The 12,598-nt window shown below is 44.2% G+C and overlaps 1 protein-coding gene across 3 annotated transcripts in view; it reads left to right on the plus strand.

Annotated features, from left to right (window-relative positions):
• slc15a2 (solute carrier family 15 member 2) overlaps positions 1–12,598 on the plus strand; it is a 243,672-nt gene that overhangs the window by 112,471 nt on the left and 118,603 nt on the right. The window lies entirely within an intron of this gene.

The following is a 12,598-nucleotide window of genomic DNA, read 5'->3' on the forward strand; positions in this document are numbered from 1 at the left end:
ACACTATTCTGCATTATGTTATTGTTTTGCCTTGTACTACCTTAATGTAGAGATTGTGATGAAACAGCAAGAAGAGTTTAGAAGGAGACAGCCTTATAGAACAAGCGTCAGAGGAGCAGGGGACGGAGTAGACGGAGACAGAGTAGGAAAGCTTTGGCTCAACGGGGCTTCGGTGTTAACGGGTCGAGGCCAGGTAGGTTGCCTGAGTAGAATACAGACCCGAAGTATGTCTGTGAGGCTGGTTTTTTGTGCTCGGTGTCAGATGTGGGAGGTCCAGGAGACTCCCAGCCTCCCGGACAGCCACATCTGCACCTGGTGTGTTGAGCTGCAGCTCCTTAGGGACCATGTTAGGGAACTGGAGATGCACCTCAATTACCTTCGTCTGGTCAGGGAGAGTGAGGAGGTGATAGAGAGGAGCTATAGGCAAGTAGTCACACTGGGGAATGGGGAGACAGAAAAGTGAGTAACAGTCAGGAGAGGGAAGGGCAGGAGTCAGAGGCTAGAGCAGGGGTTCCCAACCTTCTTTACACCGCAGACCGGTCTAACATTGACAATATTCTCACGGACCGGCCGGCCGACCGGGGGGTGGGGGGGGGTGGAGTGGGTGGAGTAGGGTTGTCAACTTTCTCACTGTGTTTACCCTGAGAAAGGCTGCCATGACCATGAAGCCTTGTGCGAGCACCTGTGTGCGCATGTGTGATGTGCGCATGTGTGCCGTGCGCATACGTGATGTGCGCATGCATGACGTGCGCATCAGAGTACGTGACGATTTTTTTTTACAAATCGGTTTTGGCGATTCTGTTCAGTGAAACTACACTGTACATACATTATTTCTACTTTATATAGGCTGTGTATTTACCATATCATTCCTGCTTTTACTATATGTTGTGTTATTTTAGGTTTTATGTGTTATTTGGTATGATTTGGTAGGTTATTTTTTTGGGTCTGGGAACGCTCAAAATTTTTTTCCCATATAAATTAATGGTAATTGTTTCTTCACTTTATGCCATTTCAGCACGAAAGGTTTCATAGGAACGCTCTACCTTAGCGGGGGAAATACGGGACAAGGGTGGTCCCGTATGGGACAAACCAACTTAGCCCACGGGATGTCCCGGCTAATACAGGACAGTTGGCAAACCTAGTGGGGGGGAAGTGTTAATCACGACTGGAATATAGGTGATAAGTCAACTATAAGTCACTTATAAGTGGCTAATACTAAATAACGCAAATTTAATATTAAACACAGCACATATTTTCCTCGCATGAATATAGTGATAAGTCAATTATAAATCACTTATAAGTCAATAGCATCATAACATTTTAAGTAACGTTTGGATATTAAACACACAGCACATATTTTCCTCGTATGAACATATAAAATCATTGCAACACACCAATATCACTGAATCAGTGGGAGCCCTGGGCTTGTTGCCCTGCAACAGCATGGTCCCATCGAGCGGTGATGGGAGATAGCGATACTCGAAGGGGGTTCCTTATGTCCAGTCTATTCCGCAATTTAGTTTTCGTTGCATTCATTGCAGAAAAGCCTGCTTCGCAGAGGTGCGTTGGAAATGGAAGCAATGTTTTCAGTGCTTTCGTGGCTATCTCAGGATATTTAGCCTTGACTTTGATCTGGAATGCTGGCAGAGATATTATGTCAAACATACTTTTCAGCCTGTCGTCATTTGCAAGCTCGAGGAGTTGATCTTCTTCCCGCACTGACATGGATGATGCATGCATAATGACCTCGTGTGCATTCAAGTTCAACAGTGGGCATGACGGAATGAGGAAAGGTGCAACTGACTCATATCGTTTCATATTGCCAAATCATATCGTTTCTTCGCGGCCCGGTAGCACATGCTTTGCGGCCTGGTGGTTGGGGACCACTGGGCTAGAGAACACCCCTGTGGCTGTACTCCTTGACAATAAGTCCTACTGTTTGAGTACTGTTGGGGGGGGGATGGTCTACTTGGGGAAGCAACAGTGGTTGCATCTGACCCTGTGGCTCAGAAGGGTAGGGAGAGGAAGAGGATGGCAGCAGTGATAGGGGACTCTATAGTTAGGGGGTCAGACAGGCGATTCTGTGGACGCAGGAAAGAAACTCAGATGGTAGTTTGCCTCCCAAGTGTCAGGGTCCGGGATGTTCTGATCGTGTCCAAAATATCCTGAAGTGGGAAGAAGAACAGCGAGAGGTCATGGTACATATTGATACCAACGACATAGGCAGGAAAAGGGAGGAGGTCCTGAAAGGGAGTTAGGAAGAAAGTTGAGAAACACAACCACAAAGTCATCTCGGGATTACTGCCTGTGCCACGTGACAGTGAGTATAGGAATAGAGTGAAGTGGAGGATAGATGCGTGGCTGAGGGATTGGAGCAGGAGGCAAGGATTCAGATTTCTGGATCATTGGGATCTCTTTTGGGGCAGGAGTGACCTGTACAAAAAGGACGGGTTGCACTTGAATCCCAGGGGGGGGTCAATATCCTGGCGGGGAGGTTTGCAAAGGCTGTTGGGGAGAGTTTAAACTAGGATTGCTGGTGGGTGAGAATCACTCTGAAGAGACAGAGGAAGAGGTGGTTGACTCACAAATGGAGAAAGCTTGGAGACAGTGCGAGAGGGAGGATAGGCAGGTGATAGAGAAGGGACGCGCTCAGACCGATGGTTTGAGATGTGTTTATTTTAACGCAATGAGTATTATGAACAAAGCGGATGAGCTTAGAGTGTGGATCAGTACTTGGAGCTATGATGTTGTGGCCATTACAGAGACTTAGATGGCTCAGGAGCAGGAATGGTTATTTCTAGTGCCAGGCTTCAGATGTTTCAGGAAGGACTGGAGGGAGGCAAAAGAGGTGGTGGCATTGTTGATCAGAGATAGTGTCATGGCTGCAGAAAAGGTGGACGCCGTGAAGGGATTGTCTACGGAGTCTCTGTGGGTGGAAGTTAGGAACAGGAAGGGGTCAATAACTCTACTGGGTGTTTTTTATAGACACCCAATAAGTAACAGGGACACCGAGGAGCAGGTAGGGAGACTGATTCTGGAAAGGAGTAATACTAACAAAGTTGTTGTGGTAGGAGAATTTAATTTCCCAAATATTGATTGGCATCTCCCTAGAGTGAGGGGTTTAGATGGGGTAGTTTGTTAGGTGTGTTCAAGAAGGTTTCCTGACACAATATGCAGATAAGCCTACAGGCTGTACTTAATCTGGTATTGGGAAATGAACCCAGTCAGGTGTCAGATCTCTCAGTGGAAGAGCATTTTATAGATAGTGATCACAATTCTATGTCCTTTACCATACCATTGGAGAGGGATAGGAACAAACAAGTTCGGAAAACATTTAATTGGATTAAGGGTTGTTACGTACCCTGTAACTGGGTTGCCAAACCAGCAGAAATGGACCACTTAGTTGGAGTCTGGTTAACAGAAACTAATAAAGTTTTATTACAGAAAGAAGCAACACAGTGCTCTAATCGTAGGGATAGTGGGTGAGTGCCTGGAACATGCCGCCACGGGTGCTGATAGAGGTAGATACATTGTGGACATTTAAGAAACTCTTCACAGATTGCATAATGGAAGGCTATGTAGGAGGGAAGGGTTAGATTGATCTTAGAGTTGATTAAAATGTCGGCACAACATCATGGATAAGTACTGTACTGTAATGTTCAATGTTTTATGTTCTAATTTCATTTCCAATTTCTCAGGAAAGAAGGGTTGGGGAATGTAAGGACTTCAGAGTAGACATGGTACCACAAAGAAAAAAGTTCATAAAGGTTTAAAAGAAGGTTTATGCAAGACAACAAAAGCTTAGAAATTGGTAAGTAGAAGAGAGACTAAGAATGTGGGGGAAGAGGGGAACATGATTTTCAGACTGTAAAAGGGATGATAAAGTACTGGCAGTAAAAACAATGTACATTCAAATAATTTCCCTCAGTACAAAAGGCAAGAGAAGAGAGCATGTAAAGAACTGAAAGGTTAACCTATGTGTCGAGACAGGGAGACAGGGGGTGGCTCGTGAACATATTGTGTTTGACATATAAAAGGGGAATATTTATAAAGACTGCCCACCCAATGGCCCTCAGGAGCTACAGGGAAGTTGTGTCAGTAACCCTGCTTGAGGGTTAAGAAGGAATGTAAAATATTGGACAGAATAAACTATTATGGGGTTTAGCGTTTTTGAAATAAATAATCATTTAATAGAGAAGGTGGCTGTGCCCCTTAACAATAGGTACTCCTGTTTGAGTACTGTTGGGGGGGACAGCTTACCCGGGGGAAGCGACAGTGGCCATGCCTCCGGCACAGAGTCTGGCCCTGTAGCTCAGAAGGGTAGGGAAAGGAAGAGGAGGGCAGTTGTAATAGGGGACTCGATAGTAAGGGGGTCAGATAGGCAATTCTGTGGACGCAGTCCAGAGACCCGGATGGTAGTTTGCCTCCCTGGTGCCAGGGTCCGGGATATTTCTGATGGTGTTCAAGATATCCTGAAGTGGGAGGGTGAGGAGCCAGAGGTCGTGGTACATATAGGTACCAATGACATAGGTAGGAAAAGGGAAGAGGTCCTGAAAGGAGAATATAGGGAGCTAGGAAGGGAGTTGAGAAAAAGGACTGCAAAGGTAGTAATCTCGGGATTACTGCCTGTGCCACGCGACAGTGAGAGTAGGAATGCGATGAGGTGGAGGATAAATGCGTGGCTGAGGGATTGGAGCAGGAGGCAGGGATTCAAGTTTTTGGATCATTGGGACCTCTTTTGGCGCAGGCGTGACCTGTACAAAAAGGACGGGTTACACTTGAATCCTAGGGGAACCAATATCTTGGCAGGGAGATTAGCGAGGGCTACTGAGGTGACTTTAAACTAGAATGGTTGGGGGGTGGGAATCAAATTAAAGAGGCTAGGCGAGAGGAGGTTAGTTCACAACAGGGGGATGGGAACCAGTGCGGAGAGACAGAGGGGTGTAAAGTGAGGGTAGAAGCAAAAAGTAGTAAGGAGAAAAGTAAAAGTGGCAGGCCGACAAATCCAGGGAAGCATCAAAAAGGGCCACTTTTCAACATAATTGTATAAGGGCTAAGCGAGTTGTAAAAGAGCGCCTGAAGGCTTTGTATGTCAATGCAAGGAGCATTCGTAACAAGGTGGATGAATTGAAAGTGCAGATCGTTATTAATGATTATGACATAGTTGACACAGAGACATGGCTCCAGGGTGACCATGGATGGGAGCTCAACGTTCAGGGATATTCAATATTCAGGAGGGTTAGACATGAAGGAAGGGGAGGTGGGGTGGCGTTGCTGGTTAAAGATGAGATTAACGCAATAGAAAGGAAGGACATAAGCCGGGAAGATGTGGAATCGATATGGGTAGAGCTGCATAACACTAAGGGGCAGAAAACGCTGGTGGGAGTTGTGTACAGGCCACCTAACAGTAGTAGTGAGGTCAGAGATGGTATTAAACAGGAAATTAGAAATGTGTGCAATAAAGGAACAGCAGTTATAATGGGTGACTTCAATCTACATGTAGATTGGGTGAACCAAATTGGTAAAGGTGCTGAGGAAGAGGATTTCTTGGAATGTATGCGGGATGGTTTTTTGAACCAACATGTCGAGGAACCAACTAGAGAGCAGGCTATTCTAGACTGGGTTTTGAGCAATGAGGAAGGGTTAATTAGCAATCTTGTCATGAGAGGCCCCTTGGGTAAGAGTGACCATAATATGGTGGAATTCTTCATTAAGATGGAGAGTGACATAGTTAATTCAGAAACAAAGGTTCTGAACTTAAAGAGGGGTAACTTTGAAGGTATGAGACGTGAATTAGCTAAGATAGACTGGCAAATGACACTTAAAGGATTGACGGTGGATATGCAATGGCAAGCATTTAAAGATTGCATGGATGAACTACAACAATTGTTCATCCCAGTTTGGCAAAAGAATAAATCAAGGAAGGTAGTGCACCCGTGGCTGACAAGAGAAATTAGGGATAGTATCAATTCCAAAGAGGAAGCATACAAATTAGCCAGAAAAAGTGGCTCACCTGATGACTGGGAGAAATTCAGAGTTCAGCAGAGGAGGACAAAGGGCTTAATTAGGAAGGGGAAAAAAGATTATGAGAGAAAACTGGCAGGGAACATAAAAACTGACTGTAAAAGCTTTTATAGATATGTAAAAAGGAAAAGACTGGTAAAGACAAATGTAGGTCCCCTACAGACAGAAACAGGTGAATTGATTATGGGGAGCAAGGACATGGCAGACCAATTGAACAATTACTTTGGTTCTGTCTTCACGAAGGAGGACACAAATAATCTTCCAGAAATAGTAGGGGACAGAGGGTCCAGTGAGATGGAGGAACTGAGCGAAATACATGTTAGTAGGGAAGTGGTGTTAGGTAAATTGAAGGGATTAAAGGCAGATAAACCCCCAGGGCCAGATGGTCTGCATCCCAGAGTGCTTAAGGAAGTAGCTCAAGAAATAGTGGATGCATTAGTGATAATTTTTCAAAACTCGTTAGATTCTGGACTAGTTCCTGAGGATTGGAGGGTGGCTAATGTAACCCCACTTTTTAAAAAAGGAGGGAGAGAGAAACTGGGGAATTATAGACCGGTTAGCCTAACGTTGGTGGTGGGGAAACTGCTGGAGTCAATTATCAAAGATGTGATAACAGCACATTTGGAAAGCGGTGAAATCATCGGACAAAGTCAGTATGGATTTGTGAAAGGAAAATCATGTCTGCCGAATCTCATAGAATTTTTTGAGGATGTAACTAGTAGAGTGGATAGGGGAGAACCAGTGGATGTGGTATAAAAGGCTTTTGACAAGGTCTCACACAGGAGATTAATGTGCAAACTTAAAGCACACGGTATTGGGGGTAAGGTATTGATGTGGATAGAGAATTGGTTGGCAGACAGGAAGCAAAGAGTGGGAATAAACGGGACCTTTTCAGAATGGCAGGCAGTGACTAGTGGGGTACCGCAAGGCTCAGTGCTGGGACCCCAGTTGTTTACAATATATATTAATGACTTGGATGAGAGAATTAAATGCAGCATCTCCAAGTTTGCGGATGACACGAAGCTGGGCGGCAGTGTTAGCTGTGAGGAGGATGCTAAGAGGATGCAGGGTGACTTGCATAGGTTGGGTGAGTGGGCAAATTCATGGCAGATGCATTTTAATGTGGATAAATGTGAAGTTATCCACTTTGGTGGCAAAAATAGGAAAACAGATTATTATCTGAATGGTGGCCGATTAGGAAAAGGGGAGATGCAACGAGACCTGGGTGTCATTATACACCAGTCATTGAAAGTGGGCATGCAGGTACAGCAGACGGTGAAAAAGGCAAATGGTATGCTGGCATTTATAGCGAGAGGATTCGAGTACAGGAGCAGGGAGGTACTACTGCAGTTGTACAAGGCCTTGGTGAGACCACACCTGGAGTATTGTGTGCAGTTTTGGTCGCCTAAGTTGAGGAAAGACATCCTTGCCATAGAGGGAGTACAAAGAAGGTTCACCAGATTGATTCCTGGGATGGCAGGACTTTCATATGAAGAAAGACTGGATGAACTAGGCTTGTACTCGTTGGAATTTAGAAGATTGAGGGGGGTCTGATTGAAACGTATAAAATCCTAAAGGGTTTGGACAGGCTAGATGCAGGAAGATTGTTCCCCATGTTGGGGAAGTCCAGAACGAGGGGTCATAGTTTGATAAGGGGGAAGCCTTTTGGGACCGAGATTAGGAAAAACTTCTTCACACAGAGAGTGGTGAATCTGTGGAATTCTCTGCCACAGGAAACAGTTGAGCCCAGTTCATTGGCTATATTTAAGAGGGAGTTAGATATGGCCCTTGTGGCTACGGGGATCAGGGGGTATGGAGGGAGGGCTGGTGCAGGGTTCTGAGTTGGATGATCAGCCATGATCATAATAAATGGCGGTGCAGGCTCGAAGGGCTGAATGGCCTACTCCCGCACCTATTTTCTATGTTTCTATGTTTCTAAGCCATTTGATCAATGAAACTAAGCTTACTCTCAGTGCTATTCCATGTCCCGAGTTGTTACCTTGTAACTTACTAACATAAAGATAGGTGATAGAAAATGCATACCAAATCGCCAATAGCACAGTGGTCCTGGGGGACTTCAATATGCAGACAGATTGGGAAAATTAAGCTGGTGCTGGTTTATAGAAGGGGGTATTTCTAGAGTGCCTACAAGATGGCATTTTAGAGCTCAGTAGGGGGTCAGCTATTCTGTATTGGGTGTTGTGTAATGAACCAGAATTGATTAGAGAGCTTAAGATAGAAGAACCCTTAGTGACAGCAAGGCCATAAGTCCATAAGATATAGAAACAGAGTTAGGCCATTTGGCCCATTGAGTCTGCTCTGCCATTTCATGATGGCTAATCCAATTTTCCTCTCAGTCCCAATCTCCTGCCTTTCCCCCCATATCCCTTCATGCCCTAACCAATCAAGAATCTATCAACCTCTGCTTTAATAGTACATAAGAAGTTGGCATCCATAGCTGCGATCATAATATGATCAAATTCACCCTGAAATTTGAGAGAGAGAACCAAAAGTCAGATGTATCAGGTTAATAATGAATTAATGGAAACTACAGAGGCACGAGAGAGGTGCTGGCTGGAATTGATTGGAAAACCACACAGGCTGGGATAATGGCAGAGCAGCAATGGCTGGAGTTTCTGGAAGCAATTGGAAAGGCACAGAATATATACATCCCAAAGAGGAAGAAGCAAAAGGCACTGGATAATGATGCTAGTGAGGCAGTAATGGGGGACAAAGAAACGGCAGATGAACTCAATGGGTACTTTGCATCAGTGTTCACTGTAGAAGATACCAGCAGTGTGCCAGAGGTCCATGAGTGTCAGGGTGGAAGAGTGAGTGCCATTGCTATAACAAAGGAAAAAGTGCCAGGCAAACTTAAAGGTCTTAAGGTGTATAAGTTACCCGGGACCAGATGGACTACATCCCAGAGTCCTGAGAGAGGGTGCTGAAGAGATAACAGGTGCATTGGTCATGATCTTTCATGAATCACTTGATTCTGTCATGGTCCCAGAGGACTGGAAGATTGCAAATGTCACTCCACTCTTTAAGAAAGGAGGAAGACAAAAGAAAGGAAACTATAAGCCAGTTAGCCTAACCTCAGTGGTTGGGAAAGTGTTGGAATCTATTATTAAAGATGAGGTTTCGAGTTACTTGGAGACTAATAATAAAATAAGTCAAAGTCAGCATGGATTCTGTGAAGGGAAATCTCGCCTGACAAATCTGATAGAGTTCTTCGAGGAAGTAACAAGCAGGGTGGACAAAGGAAAGGTAGTGGATGTTCATTTACTTGGATTTTCAGGATGTATTTGATAAGGTGCCACACATCAGGCTGCTTAATAAGATACAATCCTGTGGGGATGCAGGAGAGATACTGGCATGGATAGAGATATGGCTGACAGGCAGGAGGCAGTGAGTGAGAATAAAGGGGGCCTTTTCTGATTGTCTGCCGGTGACCAGTGGTGTTCCTCAGGGACCACTACTTTCACACTGTTTGACAATAATTTTGATAGTGGAATAGATGGCTTTGTGGCAAAGTTTGCGGATGGTAAACAGATAGCTGGAGGCGTAGGTAGAGCTGAGGAAGCAAAGTGATTGCAGCAGGATTTAGACAAATTGGAAATAAAGGCAAAAAAAGTGGCAGATGGAATACAATGTTGGGAAATTACAGAGGAGAGTAATTACAGAGTAATTACAGAGGCCAGTAGTTTCAATAAGCCAAGGAAATTTCCCCATTGGAGTCATCGTCTAGCTGAAGTGACTCCCTGTGTCCTTGCAAAACCAGGTCCTGAGTCACAAGGAATTTTATGCAGTGAACGATTCTTGACAAGATATCACACCACTTCTACTTTTCCTTCTCAATCTGTGACTGAAATACTGCATCAATAACTCCTGTTTGCAGCTAAATTTCTTTCCATTTCTTTCCACTGTGAAGCATTCCCAATGATTCTTGGCATTTTCATGAACACTAATCCTTTCAGGTGCTTTCCACTGGTTGAATCCACTTTCCTGCTCCAATGGGGAGTGATGGTCTGACCAGGAATAGAGAAGACAACAGATACAAAATGCAAACTTTTTAGAAGGGGAATAGACCAGCCATGAGCGAGTCACTTCCTCTCCATGACCATTTCCCAGTTTCCTCTTGAACCAAATTTTGTTCATTGAGCAGTTATTTGTTGGTAGGAGAGGCCCCTCACTGTTCTGCAAATATTGTGAACCCAGCTTTTGTTATTTCTGTTCTTAATGCGTCAGGCAGAATTTCTTTTCCAGTATCCTTGTCGAACTTCAGAAGTCCATTGTCATACTGTTAAATCATTTCTGGTACTGTTCGAGGCTCTTTGACACCATCCAGTTCACTAGGTTCAGTGTTGTCAGGTTCAACCTCGTCAGGTAAAATCTCATCAATAAACTCAACATCACCACCACCACCATCGTCTTCCCTTCCTGTCATGTCCACCTTATCTGTGGCAGCTTCACTCTTAATCTCGTCATACTCAGATTTATCTGACTTGACTTCCTCCTTGGCTTGTGACGCATTTGTACTTGATCCACCTTTGGATTCTAACAAACTTGTAGCAGGTGCAGGCGACTCCATAGAACGTGTCGAACTACTTGTTCCGGGCTTTTCAAAGAAGGGCATGAAAAACTTGCTTGACTTCTTGGTTTCCTCTGCCTCCAACTTTTGTCTCTTCCGTCCTTGAGCTCCACTTTTCTTCTTCTTCGTGAAGAAACTTTTCATGATCTTCTTACACAATGCTCTGAAATAAGGCCATCCTAGTGCTTCTCACCCATGATAATCAAAGGCAGATCATACATCTGAAGAAAATTCTTTTTTCACTATCCAAGAATGGCTTGTCTGCTCAGTGGTGCCCAGGGCACGTGCCATACCTGCCATACTTAGATACACCACTGAGGGGAATAGAATATAAAAGTAAGGAGATAATGCTGAAGCTTTATAAAACACTAGAGTATTGTCAACAGTCTTGGGCCCCTTATCTCAGAAAGGATGTTATGTCGTTGGAGAGAGTCCAAAGGAAGTTCACGGGGATGAATTTGGGAATGAAGAGATTAAAAAATGAGGAGCATTTGGCAGCTTTGAGCCTGTACTCAGTGGAATTTAGAAGAATACGGGGCGATTTGATTGAAAACTACCGAATATTGAAAGGACTGGATAAGGTGGATGTGGAGAGGATGTTTCCTATAGTGGGGTATCCAGAACTAAAGCACATAGCCTCAAAATTGAATGGTGAACTTTTAGAACAGAGGTAAGGAGGATTTTTTTTTAGCCAGAGAGTCATGAGTCTGTCAAATGCTCTGCCATAGACTGCGGAGGAGGCCAAATCCACGGGTAGATTTAAAGCAGAAGTTGATTGTTTCCAGATTGGTCAGGGCATCAAAGAATATGGTGAGAAGGCAGGTGCATAGGGTTGGGTTGATCTGAGATCTGCCATTATGGAATGGCAGAGGACTTGATGGGCTGAATAACCTAATTCTGCTCCTATGTCTTTTGGTCTTATAGTCTAAGTATTCTAAAGGAAAGATGACACATCCGTGGCTGACAAGAGAAGTCAAAGCCAACATAAAAACCAAAGATGGGGCATATAATAGACCAAATATTAGTGGGAAGATAAGAGGATTGGGAAGCTTTCAAAAGCCAACAGAAAGCATCTAAAATAGTCAATAAGCAGGTAAAGATGGAATACAAAAGTCAGCTAGCCAATAATATTAAAGAGGATACCAGAAGTTTCTTCAAATACATAAAGTGCTAAAGAGAGGTGAGAGTAGATATCAGACCTTTGGAAAAGGACACACGATATAGTAATGGGGGATAACAAAATGACGGACAGATTGAATAAGTATCTTGTGAAAGTTTTCACAGTGGTAGATACTAGCAGTACGGTAGAAGTTCCAGGTGTCAGGGTACATGAAGTGTGTAAAGTTATCATAACTCGAGAGAAGGTTTTTGGGAAACTGAAAGATCTGAAGGTAGATAAGTCACCTGGACCAGACGGTGTACACCCCAGAGTTTTGAAAAAGGTTGCTGAAAAGATTGTGGAGGCATTAGTAATGATCTTTCAAGAATCACTTACCCTAGATTCTGGAACTGTTCCAGAACACTGGAAAATTGCAAATGTCACTCCACTCTTCAAGAAGGGAGAGGGGCAGAAGAAAGGAAACTGTAGGCCTCAGTCTGACCTCAGTGGTTGGGAAGATGTTGGAGACGGTTATTAAGGATGAGGTCTCAGGGTACTTGGAGGCACATGATAAAATAGGCCGTAGTCAGCATGGTTTCCTCGAGGGAAAATATTGTCTGATAAATCTGTTGGAGTTCATTGAAGGAATAACAAGCAGGATAGACAAAGGGGAATTGGTTGATGTTTTATACTTGGATTTTCAGAAGGCCTTGACAGGGTCCCACTTGGAGTACTATGCTCAGTACTGGTGACCTCACTACAGGAAGGATGTGGAAACTATAGGAAGGGTGCAGAGGAGAGTTACAAGGATGTTGCCTGGATTGGGGAGCATGCCTAATGATACTAGGTTGAGTGAACTCCGCCTTTTCTCCTTGGAGCAGTGA

This window comes from Mobula hypostoma, chromosome 6, assembly GCF_963921235.1.
Source record: "Mobula hypostoma chromosome 6, sMobHyp1.1, whole genome shotgun sequence".
NCBI lineage: Eukaryota > Metazoa > Chordata > Chondrichthyes > Myliobatiformes > Myliobatidae > Mobula > Mobula hypostoma.